The sequence below is a fragment of the Cavia porcellus genome, unplaced genomic scaffold (assembly GCF_034190915.1).
Source record: "Cavia porcellus strain 051 isolate PalLab524CR breed Dunkin Hartley unplaced genomic scaffold, mCavPor4.1 scaffold_3, whole genome shotgun sequence".
In the NCBI taxonomy this organism is placed as follows: Eukaryota; Metazoa; Chordata; class Mammalia; order Rodentia; family Caviidae; genus Cavia; species Cavia porcellus.
This window is the reverse complement of record NW_026947486.1, coordinates 109,993,279-110,012,029: the sequence shown is the minus strand read 5'-3', so window position 1 is coordinate 110,012,029 and position 18,751 is coordinate 109,993,279.

Genomic DNA, 18,751 nt, shown 5'->3' with positions numbered 1-18,751 from the left:
TTTGTCTTCTATCTAGAGGTGAAAGGTATCTTCAGCCTCTGAGTAGGTACCAAATATGCAGTAGATTGGAGAGATACTTCCAAAGAGAGTGTTAAATATATATGTCATCAAACAGTTGAAATATTATCTACTACATTCATTTTATACCTCACAAATTAAACAATAAAGGGCACTAGAAGACACTGCCATTTTCGATTTCTTTATATATGAATCTTCTTCATGATTTACAATTTCATAGTTTTATTACCTTCTTAGACGTTATTGTTCTACTAAATTGGGCATGTTAAAAGTACATAGTACAATTTCTACATTCAACTCAACAGGCATGCAGTCAGACAAATACTGGCAAAGAGCACTTATGTGTATGAAGATATGTAAGACACAGGCTTTGCATCCATAAGATCGCACTAGAAGATTTGTGCCATATTTCAAGAATATTATTTTGGGTGTTGGGGATTTAGCTCAGCGGCATAAGCGCCTGCCTTGTAAGCAGGCAGTCAAGAGTTCAATCCCTGGTAACGATAAAAACGAAAAAGACAAAAAAAGAATATTATTTTTCAGCCTTAAAACAAAACTTGGATTACTTCTTTATTGTTCATTATTTCCAAGGTCTTAGATAAACACATCACTAGAGTAGTATAAGACATGGCATTGGTATGCATGAATGACTATTGAAATATTCTTACAATGGGTTTATTTTTTCCATTCTCTGTGTTGACTTCTCTGCTGGACAACTTCAGTGATCCTTATTAAAGAGAAGTCAGATTTTTCCTTCCCATTACTGGCTTCCCTTTGCAAATGGATGAATCAGTTCTTTAGGGTGCCATTTAATATGTAAAACACTATGTAGAAAATCACTAAATTTTAAGTAGAATATTTTATTGGTAACTATTATTTAATGGGTATATTTGTAAAGTACAAGGTGTGATTGAAAAATATAGTGAATACGTAAATTATAAGAAATATTCCAGTAAAAGCCACGTTGCCACCAATTCCCATCAAAATACTGCCCCTCACTTTGAATACACTTATCCCATGGTTCTTGGCACTTTCTGAAATGGTTATAAAAGTCACCTTCTATGAGTGTTTTTAGTGGTGCTGTCTGGCCTGCCTTGATGTCCTGAATTGATTTAAAATGTTTACTTTTTCTGGTTGTTTTGACTGTGATTAAGAGCCAGAAGCCACATGCTGTCAGCTCCAGTGAATAAGGAGGATGAAGACCCACTGTCATATTTTTGAGAGCCTGCTTTTCCATCGGGTGGCACTTGGCAGCAGAATTTACCATATTTTCTTTTACATTTCCTAAAAACAATCACAAAAAATGGTTTCCAGAACTGTCATGTGTTTAAATGTGAAAATTGTTCTACTTTCCTCTTTGGTGAAATTTTAGTACTTTAATTCAATTGGCAATATAAGATGATGTGTCAATCAAAAAACTACAGTGTAGCACACTGTATGTGTCTTTCAAATTCCTAATATTGGTTTGGTAATATACTGAAACAACAGAGAAGTCAAGAAGAATGTCAAGAGTAATTAACATTCTATTTGGAAGCTAAAAGAATACTATAATGACAGTTACAATTTATAAAACATTCATTGTTAATTGTTTCTTTTACTGTGGTGTTCAATTATTTTGCTTATCTTATGTTTTATAATAAAGTGAGTTGGAATAATCAAATTGAAGCTTTATGCTAGAATTAACATAAACCAACTGAAAGACTGACTTAATCTCCCAACACGGCACATTATCTATTGGTCTGGGTAGATGGAAAAGTCAAGCCAGGTGCTGGATTTTCATGATTGTTTGAATTGGCTAATCACTTGATTACATTTTTCAATCAACTGTTGCCTGTATTTAAAAAAAAGTGTATATGATAGTGCCAAATAATATCTTTATTTTTAAATCTGAAAAGTGTATTTATTGAAAGCATGTGATCATTTAAGTATTTGCAACATTGAATATACCGTATTATGTGGATAGTAAACTAACACGTTTCCTACACATAATTTCAATGTTACTGTCTCTAGAGCTTCCTACTGAATGGTTAGGCTCTTGAGCTCCTGTGCATCGTGTATGCTTTTCATGATCTCTATTCTGATCACTACAGAATGAATATTTTACCATTTGAGCTTTTTTCTTTAGGTAGAGAAAGTGATCAAAATTAGGTGACTTGTCTATTGTCATAAGACAAGGAAGCATGTCACTAGCAATTCAGAGTGTACTTTCTTGAGTCCCCACCACTTCCTCCTCTATTATAAGATCTACCCACCAGTTTTTCATCAATTCTCCTGAGATACATTACTTTAGCACATTTAGAGAACAAATCAATTAGATATACTGCTCCACCATCAAAAAATTTAGCACTCATTGGGGAGTACATATGATTAACACAGCAATGAGATGAAATGGGCCATTACCTGGTTCATCATGAGGAATGGGAGACATTTTGGAAGAAACAAATTCTATTCTTTTTTTTTTTTTTTTTTTTAATATAAGGGACTACAACAAGGCAAATTCAAGGATAATACAATTGATTAATTTGACTATGAACAAAGGAAAAGAGAAAGGCAGCAAATGAAATTTCATTACGTTTTTTATGGCTCTGACCTGGAGTTTTACATGCTGTCATGCACAGAGTACAAGGCAATATTGATATTCTCCTGCATGTATGTGGCTATTTACTTCTAGTAAGACAAAAAAGACCATTACCTGGAATCTGTCCTTTGTGTAACTTTTATAAGGCACTATTCTGTTTCCACTATATACATGGTCTTATTTGATTCTTGCGACTCTGTTGTGGCATCAGTGATACAGGGCATTCTGTGATCACAGGAAGCAGAGGAACAAACATTACTTGTCCAAACTTATGCTGTAAATAAGTGGCAGGGCTGATATACAAGTCCATCTACTTCAAAATTCTCTTTTCTTTCTGTTAAGAAACACTACATTTTAGTGTATCATCATACTGTTCACACCCCCCAGACTGTACTGTCACATGGTTAAATCACACAGAAAACTGGATAAAAGGAAGCATTTTTGCACACTTTAGATAGATGTTTTGACCATATCAGATTTACTAAAATCTTTGTTTTGTCTCAACAATTTTGGACAATCATTTTTTACCCATACAACTGTGTTTGACTTGCTAAGACTGTTCCAACTGAAGTGCTTATTTGCCTAAACATAAATTTTGTTTGGAAAATGCATGCAAGTATAGAGACAGATTCAATATGAGTTATGGTGCTTGAAGTGTTCAAACGAGATTGATAGTAGCTGGACTCAGGATTAATGTCATATTTCTCTGCAGAAGAGCTTCAGGAAGTTTAGTTATGGCACCATTTGAAGTCAGCTTAGTCAGTTGAGAATTTTAATTAAGTTCTGGGCAGCCACTAAGTAGACCATATTCTGAGGCCAATTTTTCCAAGTGGCCATAGAAAATTGGGCATGTATGCATGAGCACCAGTCCTAGGCATAAATCATGGCCAGCAGGAGAGTTCAGAAGGTGGGAAGTTGGCTCACAGCAATGTTTACAGGAATTTGAGCCAACTTAACCATTCTACTGGTTTCTATTTCTTTGAAAGTAGCATTTGAGTTGTTGATTTTTGTGTATAGGAGGTTACCTTATCACATATAACCATACCTAGCCTATAAACTTATTTTTTAGAACTTCAGTAGTACTACCTATGCACAAAGCTCACCCAAATCACTTCTCTCTTTTAGATACAATTATGCAATTTGTTCTTTGTTCTCCTTAAGTATACTTTTTCCTAAAATTAATCTTTTCCTTTTGAAAACATGTACCAATCTCTTGGAGTGGTGGAAGAAGGTGGAATTCGTGATGAAGCCATATAAAACTGGCTGCACAGAAGCTGTTTCTCTGTTCAGTGCTTGTTATCTTTTGTTCAGTTCAGCTTTATGAACTGTTGCTAAAATGGCTTTTTCACAAAAATTAGTCTTCTTGAGTCAAATGTTACATTTTTTTAAATTTTGAATTCAAAAATTAAAACTGTACTTCATGTGCACTGCGTCAAAGCAAGTTTTAAATGTGTGGCTTTGTTGTAAAACTTGAGAATGAATCTACTTTTATTCAATTTCCTCTTTCCTTCCATTTATAATCTTTCCTATGGTGATGGAAATATCATTCTTACAGCCACTGAGACTTAAATTCCCAATAGTCATTGGTTTCTATGCCTTCCTCAAAGTCCAATGTCCAATCAGTTGCCGTGCATTTCCAGTCTGCTTTGAAAATTTTCCTCAATGGCTCCTTTCTTACCTTTCTACTATCACCCAATTGTATCCCTCAAAGCAAGGTGATATATTCGACTGCAACTTCATCTCCTCATCTGAAGTGCTTTAGTCTTTTTTCTGTATATCTTTCAGATTTTCACCATTTCTTGCCAGAACAATTAAGAGCCTGTTTGTTAGAGTTTTTACACTACTGTGCCTCTACTGCAGTGATGGGTTCTCTGTGGTCGACACACTTTCTAAATCATTGGCAACTAGATACAGAGCATAATTACTTATTGAGTTCTAACTCTTAATACTTATTATAGTGCTTGCCATACACATACAAATAAATCAACACATATTCAAGAAAAGTTTGGAACACAATCTGTGCAAAAGTACTAGAAAGAACTGAGACTCATTTTTGCTGTATTTAGGCTGGCAAACCCTAATAGAGAGATAGATGAAGATGTGAGAAAGAGAATATGTTTATTGGGGATCAGAGGACTTCACTGGAATGCAGTGAAGTCTCAAACTGCTTTGAAGCCCCAGATTTACTGAGTAGCGACTAAGACAGAGAGTTCTTCTGAGCACAGATGTGTGTTTTAGGTAGCAAGGCAAGCAGGCAAGGTGTGGCGGCATTTTGGCTGAGTAATTAACTTTAATCTGATTGTCTTCTTGCGTGCAGCCCATATGGCCCATCTCTGCTCCAACTGGCAAAGCATCCCAACTTCAAGGTGTTTCAGCTGCTTGGGCTTAGTATTTTCTGCCTCACTCCCAGTTCACCCGAAGCATACCTTAGCCTGTTGGGTGTCACGAGGGATTTGATGATGTGTTTTCACAATGACACTGAGAATCTAGTGGCAAAGCGCAGAGCACGGACATGTAAGAAAGAAGCCAAAAGTTGCATTGTGTGACATGGCATGGTTTACACAAGTTATATGGATGAGATAGAGAATATTATAGGTGTTCTCACTTCAGGTAGGAGACACAGACACCTGAAGGAAAGCGGCCAGTCCTGTAATAAATGGGCAAATAGTATGCCAGACAGAGTACACAGCATGTGCAACAGTCCTGATTTAGGATGTGCGTAGTCTTTTTGAGGAATCAAAGCAAGACAAGTGTAACAGGAGACCAGTATCATAAATACAGTGGGAGGGCTGACCCAAAGAGAGTAAGATGTAACAACTTAAAGTCTACTACAGTTTCATGTAAGAGGAGTGCACAGACATTGAAAAGCCTCAAGGAAGAGGAGAACGTCATCAGGTAAGCATCTGACAAGGCTCAGGTTTGGGTCTGGAAATGTTTTTTTGCTAGCATAGGATCCACGTAAGAGTTGTCCTTGAATAAATAAAGCGACTTTTAACTGTATTGCTGTAATCGTTTTCTATCTTTGTGTCATTATATTTCAATTTCCTCACCAAATTAATTTTGCTAATGAAAATTTAATTGCATTTCTGTACTTTTTTCCAATACATAAATGTTAAAAGTAGGACTCCTCGGTGTGGAATCTAAGACTTTCTATGCTACTTCTCTGTGCAAGTTTATCTTCCATTTTTTCCTACATGAGTTTTGCGCCAAGCCTACATTATTCATGGTTCCCATAAAATGTACCTTGTTTTCTCACTCCTGCTTTTATCCAGAATATTCTACTTAGAAAACTTTCTTCCTCGTTTCTTCCTCCTGAGATCTTGTACATCATTTTGGGACAGATTCAGGTGCTGAAATTTAATTAAAACATTTCCTGTTGTCAATCGAAATGATGCATTCTTATTTGAATTTCTTTTTAAAGCACATATTCCTTCCTCTACTTCCTCTTTATGTGACACTCCTTTCTGAATGTGCCATGGCTCTTCCAACATAAATCATGCGAGCTCAATAAAATGTTTGCTGAAATCAGTGCATAGCTATGTATATAGTAGCTAATGAAATAGCTTCACTGTTACTGAATACTCATTACATGATTTTTACAAACAGGCCTGCTTTTACAGTTTTGGATACATACTCATTTTGAACATTTGTTTCTCAGACACAACAATCTCATGTATGCTTGTCTGATTCAAAAATCCTCATCAAAAAAATATAGTAAACTTGGACACATCATCAGGTCAAAGTCTTCAATAAAGTTTTGTGATTTCAGATATTCCTGTGTATGAAAGGACTGAAGCTATAACAAAGAAAGAGTGGAAAGGAGGTTACTGTCAGGATCAGGATTAGCAGAACCACATATGTTAGGATGAAGCTCACAGTTATAATCTTAAATATCACAAAGAATGGGAGGCTATCAGTACTAGGCAATGTATGATCACTAAGGGAAGCAGTATTTAGTTACTGGTTGATATAATGACTCAGAAAACATACGATATAATCAGGTTCTACATTGTGAGCAGTATTGTTGCAGCAGCAAAAGTTTTGGGCCTTGGGATATGAAATAATTTTATAAATTTGTGAACAAATTTTAGTGAGAAAGCAATTTGGGCAGAGTGTTGGTCCCTTTTTGTTGGTGGAAGTGAATACCTGGAATTGGGAAATTTGTAGACTGCAGGCTATGAAGTTTGAGAGAGCATTGCACGGGCATCTTTTGAGGATCTTCTTATCATAACAGGGCGGAGCACAACAAGTGAGGAGCAAAAGCATTCATTCTAACTTGAATGATTCTCTTCTTATAAACCCTCTAACTGCATCGTGATACCATGATGTTGTAACCCTAACTGCCTCCTACGGTCAACATCCAAATGTAATTAATAAATGAATCTGGGGCTTCAGTTATTAACACATGACGCTTGCAGGGACACATTCAAACCATAACATTCAGGTATATAGCACCAAAACTCACTGGTTCAACTTACTGTAAGTTGATGACTCTTTGAAATGTGTTCTTCTTTATGATCCTATGTTTGCCCTTAAAACATGGCAATAATATATTCTTTAGTGCATAATACCTGTCATGCAAAACAAATAAAGAATTCCATGTGAAACATTCAAGGTAGTGTCCAGCATATAGCAAGTACTATTTACTTATTTAATTTTTTTTTTTAAACAGAGTCTCACTATGTAGTTAAGGCTGGTCTTGAACTCATTATTTAGTCTAGGTTGGTGTCAAACTCATGTTGATCCTCCTGTCTCAGCCTCCTGAGTGTTGAGATTACAGGTGTGTACTACCATGGCCAGCCAGTACTATTTATTTCTATGCTTCCCCCTTTTAACATTCCAATAAAATTCATAGAGTGTATCTATACACTTGATCAATTGTTTGATTTTAAACAGATGTCACTCTTTTTAACACATCCATACCTTAAGGTCAATGATCATCTATTTTCATTGCATTGATATGAGTGCTAGATTTCATAGGAAATGAACATGACCCGTGCTACATTCATTCTGTAGCTAATAGAAGAGCAGTGCTTTATTTGCAACAATAAAGGGATCATTATAAGGCTTTGTGGAAAAGAAATGTAAATTGGATCTAGCCAACCTTGATGGCTGGAATATGAGGTGAGAGACTTGTTTATTGCCTTAGGCTACTTCAAAGGATGTCAATAGAAAATCAAAGAAGAGACTAACAACTGTTTTACAAACTTAAACACAACTTACTTGGTAAACAAAAACAAGATTTCCTTTGTAATAATAAAGCAATGACAGACTGAAAAGTTACTTTAATATAAACAAGCAATGATGATGTGTTAGAGTAAGCTCGTAGCATTGAGGAAAGCAATAAATTGAAAATTTCTTATAAATCAAATTGGTAGGATATGTTGGAAATGCAGGCTTGTGGATAGGAGAAGACAGAGTTTAGATTGATAGATGGATTTTTAACTGGAAAAGGAGACACTGGAAAATTTTAAAAAGCAGTGAAGAGGACAATTTGTGCAGTTCATTTCTACAGAGTGAGGTGAATTTGGGCAGTTCCAATGCTAATCTCTAAGCAGGAAGGTAGATGCAAAACTCTGGAGATTAGAAGAGAGAAGTGGACAGCAGATAGGCAACTGATGCTTATCAGCCCGAAGAGTTCATGAGACAGGGAAGTTTGTCGCTTAGGGAGGCCACACAGATTGAGAAGACCTATGAGGAAGTACCATGGTTTAAGAAATGGGAGGATGAAGCACAACTAAAATGGAAAAGCATCAAACAGAACCAGTGAATCCTGTCCACTCCAGTATTGCCCAGGCTGGGAATAATGCAAAATATTCACTATTGCAACAACATCTGTTCTGAAATCAATGATATTTCTCTTATATAAGTAACACAAAATACAAATAAGGAGCAAACTAAAAGAGAGACAATAGGAAGTAGGGTGATAGAACTTTCTCAAGTGGGAGGAAGATCAAGAGATTGAGGGAACGAGAAGGAACCACAAGGAAAAGGTACTGAGAAAAAAAAAAAAAAGGGCTTTGTTATGTACACATATCCACTCCACACAAAAAACGTAAACATTATGCACTGCAAATAAGTAAATGTGTGATAATATAATAGATAATTTAATAAATCAAAGTTAATGACCAATGAATGAGCCAAAGGAAATACATATAACCATGTCAAAGATAAGGCTAGAGAGACAGGTGTATGTCCCGTTATGAGAAGCCTATGGCTTAGTTTCTTTTTGTTACTAATAACAACACTAGAGACAAGACTGGGCTCATTATAAAGAAAAGGGTTTTATTTTGATTCATTGTTCTGGTCTAAAGTTGTATAAAAGTATGTGATGATCACCTTCTTGCTGTCACAGTCCTAAGTTGATGCAGGCCATCATGTGTCAAGAGACCGGAATGCATTTCTGGGTGTTTACTGGTCTGTACTTACAAAGCCTACAAGAGTCCTTCATAGAAAAGCTGTGCCTTACCTGCTTTTACTGCAATCACTTCTGATAGACCTCACCTCTAGTCTCTATTGTTGAGTTAAATTCCCACCCTTTTAATCCATTGCAATGAGGAGTGAACGCCAATGTGGTTTTTAAACCAAGCAAACTGACCGATTAAGCACATTTGCTGAGTCTTTATGCAGTACCCACAGGTTTCCAAAACTTTATCATGCATTAGAGTCAACTTAGGATCTTGAGTAATGTGTTTTTCTGTTCCTTTCTATCTTTTTATCATGTTTATTTTACTCAATTATTATATTTTCAGGTGCATCTATTTTCCTACAGATATCTTTAGCTTTTACTACTGTTTATCTGAGTAGTACCTCATTTATGAACATCACATTTTCTTTGTCCATTCACTTGTAAATGAATATACAGGCTGTTTCCAGGATTTATCTATTACCAATTGTGCTGCTATGAACATTGGTATGTTTGTATCACTATATGATAAAGTCTTAGCCTTTTGGGAGAAGAATATCCGAGTCATATGAAATTTCTAGTTTTAGCTTTTTGAGGAATCTCTGTACTGCTTTACATAATGGTTGTAACAAACTCACATTTCTACCAACAATGTAGGAAGTTCCTTTTTTAGCACAGCCATGCCAGCATTTGTTATCTTTTGACTTCTGGTTGATGGTCATTCTTTCTGGTGCAAAATGGAATCTTGGTGCTTTATTAGTTTGAATTTCTCTAGGACCCAGAGATGTTGGTTGTATTTTCATATATCTGTTGGTCATTTGAATTTCTTCTTCTGAGAAATGTTTGCACATTTTACTTGCCCATTTCCTCATTGAGTCTTTAACTGTAAGTTGTCTAATCTTCTTGAGTTCTCTATATATTCTAGATGCAAGTGCTCCATCTGAGGGACAACTGGCAAATATTTTTCCTGTTCTATATGTTGTCTTTTCACTGTACTAATTGATTCCTCTGCTGTGCAGAAGCTTTTTCAATGTGATGTAAGCCTATTTGATGATACTTAGTATTAGTTCTTATGCAATTTGAGTTCTGTTTAGAAAATCCTTTACTACACAAGTAATTTCAAATGTTTTACCAATTTTACTTCCCAGATGTGTTCACTGTATAGATATTTGATCCATTTTGATTTTAGCTTAGTGCATGGTGAGAGATATGGGTCCAGTTTCAATCTTCTGCACATAGATTATCAGTGTTCCCAGTATCATTTGTTGAATAGTAATCTTTCCTCTCTCATGTGCTTTTGGCCCCTGTGTCAAATGTCTAAAGGCCAAATGTGTCTGGGAATGTTCCTGAACCCTCTATTCTGTTCTATTGATCCACATGTCTGTTTTTGTACCAGGAACTTGGAGTGAAATTTCGTCACTGTTGTTATGTAATAGAGATTGAATTCAGGTACTATGATGCCTCCTGCTTTACTATTGTTGCCAAAGATTGCTTTTGATACTCCAGATGAATTTTAGGCTTCTTTTATCTAGACCCATGAGGTACTGATATTTTGATAGGGAATGCCCTAACTCAGTTTTGGGAGTATGACCATTTTGACAATGTCGGTTTTGCCTATACAGGAACAGAGGACATCTTTGTATTTTATGATTTCCTCTTCAATGCCCCTTTTTAGAGTGCTGTAGGTTTCTTTGTAGAGATCTCTCACTTCCTTGCTTAAGTTAATTCCTAGGAATTTCATTTTCCTTGATGCTGTTTTGAGGGGCATTTGGGCTCAAATTTGACAGTATGTGTTCAGCACACCAGACAATCCAATTTGCAAACAGTCTTCTTTCCACCTCACCTTTGCAGAAATGGTCATCCAGGTAAATACACTTGTCCAGGTATGAAGGGGTTAAAAGTAAGTAATTTTTCAACCTGGAACTTGTCTATTTCTGTACCTTAGTGACACTGTCTTTGAGCTCCTCAAATAGCAGTGCCTTATGGGGAGTTATTATAGGAACAGAGGCACCTAAAATATAGCAAGACAGCATTGAACCACACACAATATGGAAAAAATTCATATCATTTTTCTGTATTTAATATTCATGTTTCTTGTGGGAAACCATTGAATTATTAACTATATTTTAAAAATTCTTTTGCATAAAATTTGGTGCATAAAACCCATATTTTCCTGGAAGATATAAAATTTTGAAGAACTTGGGATTCAAAGATATGTTTCAAAGCTGAAAAAGCAAGACTTAAGTTTCTAGAACACTACTGGAGCTCTGCAGCTTTGGGGTTTCTCTAATTAGTTATGTGAACATTTTAAGATACACTGAATCAATTTTTTACTCGCATTCTCATTGGTTAAGATTGAAAATGATCTTTGCAATAAACTAGAGAAACTCCCAAGAGAAACTCATAAGGTTCCCCCAAGGGCAGCCCTACCAGGGCACTGCAGGGCATAGAGGAAGATGAGCTCCAGTCACAGGAGATGCTGGGCAAGCCCTGTGTTGAAAAGGCAACCAAATTCAGAAAAATATTTGAGTATCAGAAAATAGAATGGAAAAAAAAATCATCTGGCAAAAAATCAGGCTTACCTAATTCTTTCACATGTGAATGTTTCTGTATTTTTAAATAGCATAGGACTTATACCCACCTGTGTGACCTAAAGCAGTTTTGCTGCTAAGGATGGCAGGCAGAGAGGTATCAATGTCACTTGATAGTAAATCTTATTCCAAATATACTGTGTCACTCTCTACTCACCTTATGTGGCTTTCCTTCTCTATGTGCGAATATTTCCAACTGATTTATTATCATTGTTTCTCGCAAGTTCCATCTCACTGGAACATGTTCCATTATAGCAAAAAGGTTTCATGACTTTTGCTCCCGAGTCTTAAGCAGGCAACACAGTAACTAGCACAGTCCCTGTGCTTCTGCTATGCAGTACTGTCATTTGAGTAAATGAATGGTTCGGTGCCGCTTGCCACTGAAGATGGCAGAGGTCAGTAATTTTTGGTGCCATGTGGCTATGAGCTTCCAATTTCAGCTGCTCATGGGAAAGCTTGCTGGGATGGGAGAGAATGTGTCAGTTCAAGGTAACATGTGTGAGGAAGGTAGCTATGTATGAAAATAGGCTGTGAATCTCAAGAAGGAACATTTAGAAAATAGTTCAATCCAAATACTCTGGGCTTTCCTAGAGAAAGAATAAACAGTAAGGCCTCTTTGAAGTGATAGAAATGGAGAAGAATTAAATGATTGTGCTTCAGGAATCCAGCAATGTTCCAATCCAAACTTACCATATCATTCCTCCATTTTGGAGATCCTTGTAAGAGAAAGATATGCAAAGGGGAATAGAGAACACAGAATATGTTTCGCTTTTTCATTGTATGAGCTAGTGATGGATAAATCGACTCACTTGGACTCTCTCTTTTAAACTGGGTTATGAAACTGTGATTTAAGTCCGCAATCTAAGGGATGGCTTCAGATAGAGACTAACTGGAGTTGGTTCTGTTCGCTCACAGGTGACCAGAAGGGCAGAAAATCACAGTGGTTACACATGGCAGCTTGACATGCTCTACTGCCTAAGTGAGTGACTAATGAAGTACAAATGAACTGTTTACATTAGCAAAGAAGTAAAAATTACTGTATCTCAACCATTAGAATATAAGCTCATGAAGCTAGATATCCTTTGATGCTTTGATCATAGCTCTGTCCTTGATACTTAGAATTGTCCAGCGGATGTCCAGCGGTTAATGAGTAAACCCCAAATGGAGAAGGGCATATACATTTTCCAGCCCAAATGGGGGATGAGAACAGTTAAATTCTTTTCACAAAGTAAATAAAGTGCTAAAGAACTACCTCCCACACTTCACGCTCCACTTTCCAGCCATCACTGGGTGCTACATGTGTTAGAGCACATAGCATAAAAGGAGTTAACTGTGAAGAGCTACACAATTGTGGAGAAGAGAAATGACCAAAGACAAAGAAGGGAGTAATGGTATTTTTGTGACTGATGCTGTAAATTATCTGAATCTCTTTAAATATTTGAGAGAGACATTTACAGGCAAATGCTGAAATTTTCATTTGAGATGTATTTGCATTAAGTGAAGTATTAGTCTAAATACGGACTGGGACTGTAGAATACATAGCTTCTCTCCATCCATGAAAATCAAGGAATAGCATAAACACTAAAGAGGAGTGATAACGATCATCTAAACTGCGGAAGCTGAGTTTCTAGATCGATGGTCTGGGATGCTGAACTAGGTCAGACAAGTTCACCTTGAAAGAAATTGCAAGTTATACAACAAACGGATAAAAACAAGAGAGATGCAGCTAGGAAAATCTTCCTGTCATAGCCAGCAGTGAGAAGACTGGCTTGGCTTTGTTGCTTTTTGGCAAATGTCACACATGTCTCAGATGGACAGATTGAAAATTAGGACAGTAGCCCTTTGTGGAAGCCTGACTTCAGAGAGAGGTGAGCACTCAGGGTGAGAGCATTTTAGTGCTAAACTTGGAGGACATTTCCAATTGGCAGTACTCCAACTATGCGACCCAGGAGTAATTGTGAACTTTGTGGGCCAGAGTGACTAGCATGTAAGTCCCAGGTTACTTATTAACCCGGAGTACTGTGAGAGTGTCTTTCTCCTTCTGAATCCAGCTGTTATCAGGGCAGGAGGTCACACAGTGGATTCATTACAGCTTTTACATGAAATGAAATGAACAGGTCAAGATCCGGCCCACTTCACTGACAGTGTTATAGCCAAGTTCTAACCATTGCACCTCATTCCTGTTCTGTATGCACTGCTCGGTCCCCTCCCTCCCTTCCTACCTTTCTAGGTTAAGTTTCTATTTCCTGAGAAAGCTGTAAAAGCCTTAGGTTTCAGTTTCCTGCAAGTCCCTCCACTACCCCTCATCCAGCTATCTGTAATAAAATGTGTTGTTCTTTAATAAATGCCCTCCTTTGTAAAAATTGTAAAATCTTACCTAATTGATATGTTAACCACTGTTGGCCTCTACAAATAACAGATGTGGTGCTAACATAAGCTAACAGGGGTTGTTAATTACTGTTAGAATTCTCTATTCTCTGCTGAGGGAAAAAAAAGATGTTTGCCCAATCTAAACTTGCTTGTATGCAGGGAGACTTGCTTGTTAGCCCAACCTTTGTCTGAACTTTGCTTTTCCCAATGTAATCTCCATGTCCCTGTTCTGTAGTGCGCCACACCCCACCCACCTCTTTGCATTGTGTGACCGGCAGCTGTTTGCAGTTTTACAAGATAAAAGCCCTGACTTTTAGCTGTCAGGCACGCAGTCTCCATATTGGCTCCTGGGGATTGCGTAGCCAGGCCTGGCCTAAAATAAAGCCTTTGCTCCCCAAATTTTAATTTTCTTGCTTCCTTGGGTTTTATTCCAGTGTCTGAGCTATCCCAACTGGAGATCCTAAATCAGCTGCGCTATGAAGGCATGACAAGGAAGAGAAGTGGGGAAGAATGATAAGCTGGCCAGCCTTTTGTCCTCCTAGAATGCAAGCCCAGATCAGTTTACTAGTCTAGGAGTATGGCAGAGCAAGTTGAAGAAAAGAATCCACATATATGACTTTGTAACACAGTGACCCTGGCTACTATGAAACTGGGCCCCATCAGTGCCTCAAATGTTGACAAAATGGTATTAGTCACTCATGTTTTGTGGCCCTGGGCCTCAATCCTGGAGCCTTGTGCACACTTGGTTGTCCTCTGCTGCTGAGCTCCATCCTCATCTGCAACTCTTCTTCATGTGGAGAAGCTGGAAAGAGAAGCAGTTTCTCTCCTCGATTCATTTCACATAAGGCTGTCTGATAATTCATAAGGCTGTCTGATAATTTCTAATGACAGGGTCTGCAAGTCTCCAAAAGTCACTAAATCTCAAAGAGCAGAGCATGAATCTCTCCAAATTTGATCTCCATGAATTAACTCTATTAAAATTTCTTGGAACTTGAGAAATCTCTAAAGTTATGCTTCACACACGTCCACCAAACCTGCTGGCAGCTGCAGTCTCTGCTCCTCATGTGTTTGCTTTGTTGTTGCTATCCTGCTCTGATCCTCACTTGTCCATGTCAAGGTCATGCTGGGCAAATAATATGACAGCCATAAGAACAGTAGTCGCTCTGCTAATTGTACTCCTTGTGGCTTTTCCAAAGCTTTCATTTAGCATGTTGGCTCAAGGCTAGAAGAAAGATTGAGGGATCCAATTCAGAGAACCCTTTGTCACTCAAATGGTGAAATAGCCAAGTTTCAGCACTGTATCCCTGAGTCTCTTCCCTGAACTTCCACCTGGACTCTCCAGCCATGTCTGCAATCTACCCTATAGGCTGATGAAAAACTGATCAGTCTGAACTCAATGCGGACAACTAATAGAAACATCAATAAAATTATATAACTGACTTTCAAACAAGGTGCCATGGTTCTCAGGAAGTTAGAGCTTCTGAAGGTAGCGTAGCTGCCCATGTGCATTTCAAACCCATTGCTGCTCCTGGGTATGCAGGGAGGCACAGCTCTCTCAGCTGACTTTTTCTGTAATCTGGGAAAGGGCTCATTAAGCCCCACATCAGACCGAGGAGAACCACAAAGACATTGGTGAAAGAAAAATCACAGAAGGTAATTCAGAGGACCATGAGCAGATGACACAAGGTGAGTAAAAAGAAAATGAGCCACTGTGGGCTCAGTGTTTAGTGAGGAATAATAGATCGTAGCTCCAAGACTTCTCATCTCTGCCACCTATTTTTCAAATGTGTGCATTATCTGCTTTCAATGCTCACATATTCATTCCACATCCCAGTGAATTGAAGTTCTATTCTGCCTCTAGTGCATCCCTACCATTTCCTTTTCCTAATATTACTGAGGTTAGTTTGTTATTTCCTGCCATTGTTCAATTCCGAATAATACCGGTTAGACCAATCCTGTCCATTTGTTATATTAGAGGGGTAGAATAGTAAAAGTTCTTACGTGTTTATACATCAAAGGAAAACTACCTGGGTCCAATTTCCCTCTCTGATACTTAAGATCTCTCGTACCTGGGGGATCTGTTATTCCTCTCTGGTTCAATTCCCCTCATCTCTAAAGCAGAGATAAGGTAATTACTGACATTATTATGTTGGTGGGAGAATTCTACACAAAACATTTATCTAAAGCATTTGGAAGAATCACCAGTAATTTACTTGGCTAATATTCATTTCAATTTAATTACTTAAAATTGTTCTGTCAGGGATCTATATTTCCCTAAGGTGTGACCTTTGCCCTTACACAGTACAAAATATGATAGGAAAGGTATGTTGACTAACAATTTGAATCTGCATAAAAATATGAGACACATGTAAGCTGAATTGGTGAGAACCTTGTGATTTCGGGAAGGGGTGAATGTATCCTGTAGGTATATATGTGTATTGAAAGGGAAGTATTCTCTGGTGTTTCTACTCTGTTTAACTTGCCTAACTGCTCTTAGCTCAAAGGGGTGTTTTTGTATTCTGAAACAAGGTGAATAAAGGAAACGAGGTGAATAAAGAATCATTACATCTTCACTTCGTGTTAGAATGACAATATTTCTGCAAGTAAACTTTTTGCAAACTACACTGCAACTCCAGCATTGTAGGTATTGAGTCTTGTTATTTTTTAGGCCTTCCAAGCAAAGAACAAGAGACAGTCTACAGCGGGTGTGCTCATAAGGGAAGACGAGGCAGAGGGAGGAAGTGAGTAGGTGGCAGAAGAGCCTGGTAACTGGCTCTAGATCACAGCTGGCCCTGAGACCTGCAGTCCCAGCGCAGAAGGTCTACAGGGAAGGCTAAAGAAACTCAACCGGGGAATATAGCGCCACCTTGTGGCTGCTCCCATAGTAAACTCCACAGCGAACCAGTGACTGGACTGTGAGTCTGTAGCCAGGAGAGAAGGTGGGAGTTGATTCTGTTGAAACAAATTTATTCTCCCCAGCTCCGACATTCTCTGAGGAAGTGATGAACCCAGTACTTTTGCCCAGCGTCTAACACTGAAGAGAGAAGTGTTCTGGTACTCTGCACAGCACTCCGTCCAGTAATCTTTTTAAGTTAATCAAGTAAATCGTGACTAGGTTCTTTAAAGATTTCTTTTCACTATAGGGACACCAGGGAACCTCTTTAAAATCAACGAACAGAAGTAACTTGTGATGCACAAGGTTAACAGACTGTGATTTTAGGGTGCTTAGGTACAGTAAGCAGAGTGGCTACAGCAGTTTTTCTGTGCAGGTCTGATAGAAGCCATCTATAGATGCAAATGCCTAGCAATTATGTTGTACCTTGGGCTTTTATTTCTTGAAGGGAGTTTTTAAAAGATCAGGTTATTATAAGAGAAATGCACTCTTTTGCAAAGATCCAAATGGAATTCACTCATTAAATAGGCATAAGTTATGAATTCTTTGAAACGGAACATTTTTTAATATCAGAGCAATTTTTTCTTAATAAAGAGTGTACTAGCATTTCTTCTGATTTTTTCTTTCTTTTTCTTATTCTGTGTTTTAAGGCTTCTGAGGAAAAAATTAAGCTTGTAGGAAAATATGATTTAAAATTTCCTTTAAAGATGGGACAACCCTGCTTACTGCATTATTAAATTGTTCCTGCCTAATACTGGAAATTGGAAGAAACACTATTCTCTTTGCTCAGATTTACAGAGGAAAGAGCTAGAAATTCAAATATTTGCAGTTTCATATACTCATAAGCTTTGAATTTTCTGTATTTTATGCTTCTGTTTGGAGAACATATGTTTTAAATGAGAAGAGATTAAATAACAGAAGACAATATATACTCAGATATTTTTATTTATCTTTTGTCCATTGCTAGTTTCTTAGGAGGCCTACAATCTGAAATAAGAACATACAAAAAAACAAGATTTTTTTGAAAACAATTGTTTTGCTGTTTTGTTGATCCAGTTTTTCCCAAGTTTAAATTACTTCCCAAAGGAATGTATGTATTTATATTATTAAATAAAGGTGATATTATTTATACCTCACACCTTACACGTGTGAAGATGGCCACCAAGGAAGCTGTAGGGCCTACTGGGCATCACTTTTGCTCACCCTCTCTCAGATTTTGCCCTCTCCCCAAGATTCAAGCTGATGTTCACAGGGAATCAAATTAAGTCACTTGTACCTGTGAGGTGATAATCTTAGAGGGCACAAGGATGATTTTCTCCAGACTGATTTGACTGTCTTTTGAAAAACTAGAATCACAAGGATATGAATGTGTCAAGATGGCATTTTTTTCAGTCCCATTAAGCAACTTTGTTCCTGTCCTTGCCAAATTCTGGCAAGAAAGGGTTTGCTTTTAGCATAATACCACCTTAAAATTAAACTATAAGATGGACTCATTCCACATAAAAGAGGCACGTCTTGCAGGATTCTAATCTGACTCTCCACAGGCAGTGCAGTGGTTATCAGTATGTTCTCCGGAGCAGCCTGCCAAAGTTTGAAGCTTGGGCAGACCATTACTCTCTACATAATTCATTTATTTTCTAATCTCTAAAATGAATGAGGAAATAATTGTGCATAGTTCATAGATTTGCTGCGAGGAACAAATGTTTATGCAAAATACTTGGAAAGTATTCAACACATGCTGTGTTGAGTGTTCACTGCAATTCACTGTTTTTCTCTTAAAGACTTGAGCTGAACTCGCCAGTGGGCCATATGGATGTGCACTGCATCTCCCATGAGGAATCTGGGAATGAAAGTCTTCTGGCTTTAGCTAGGCTAATGGGGGACCCATAGAAGAG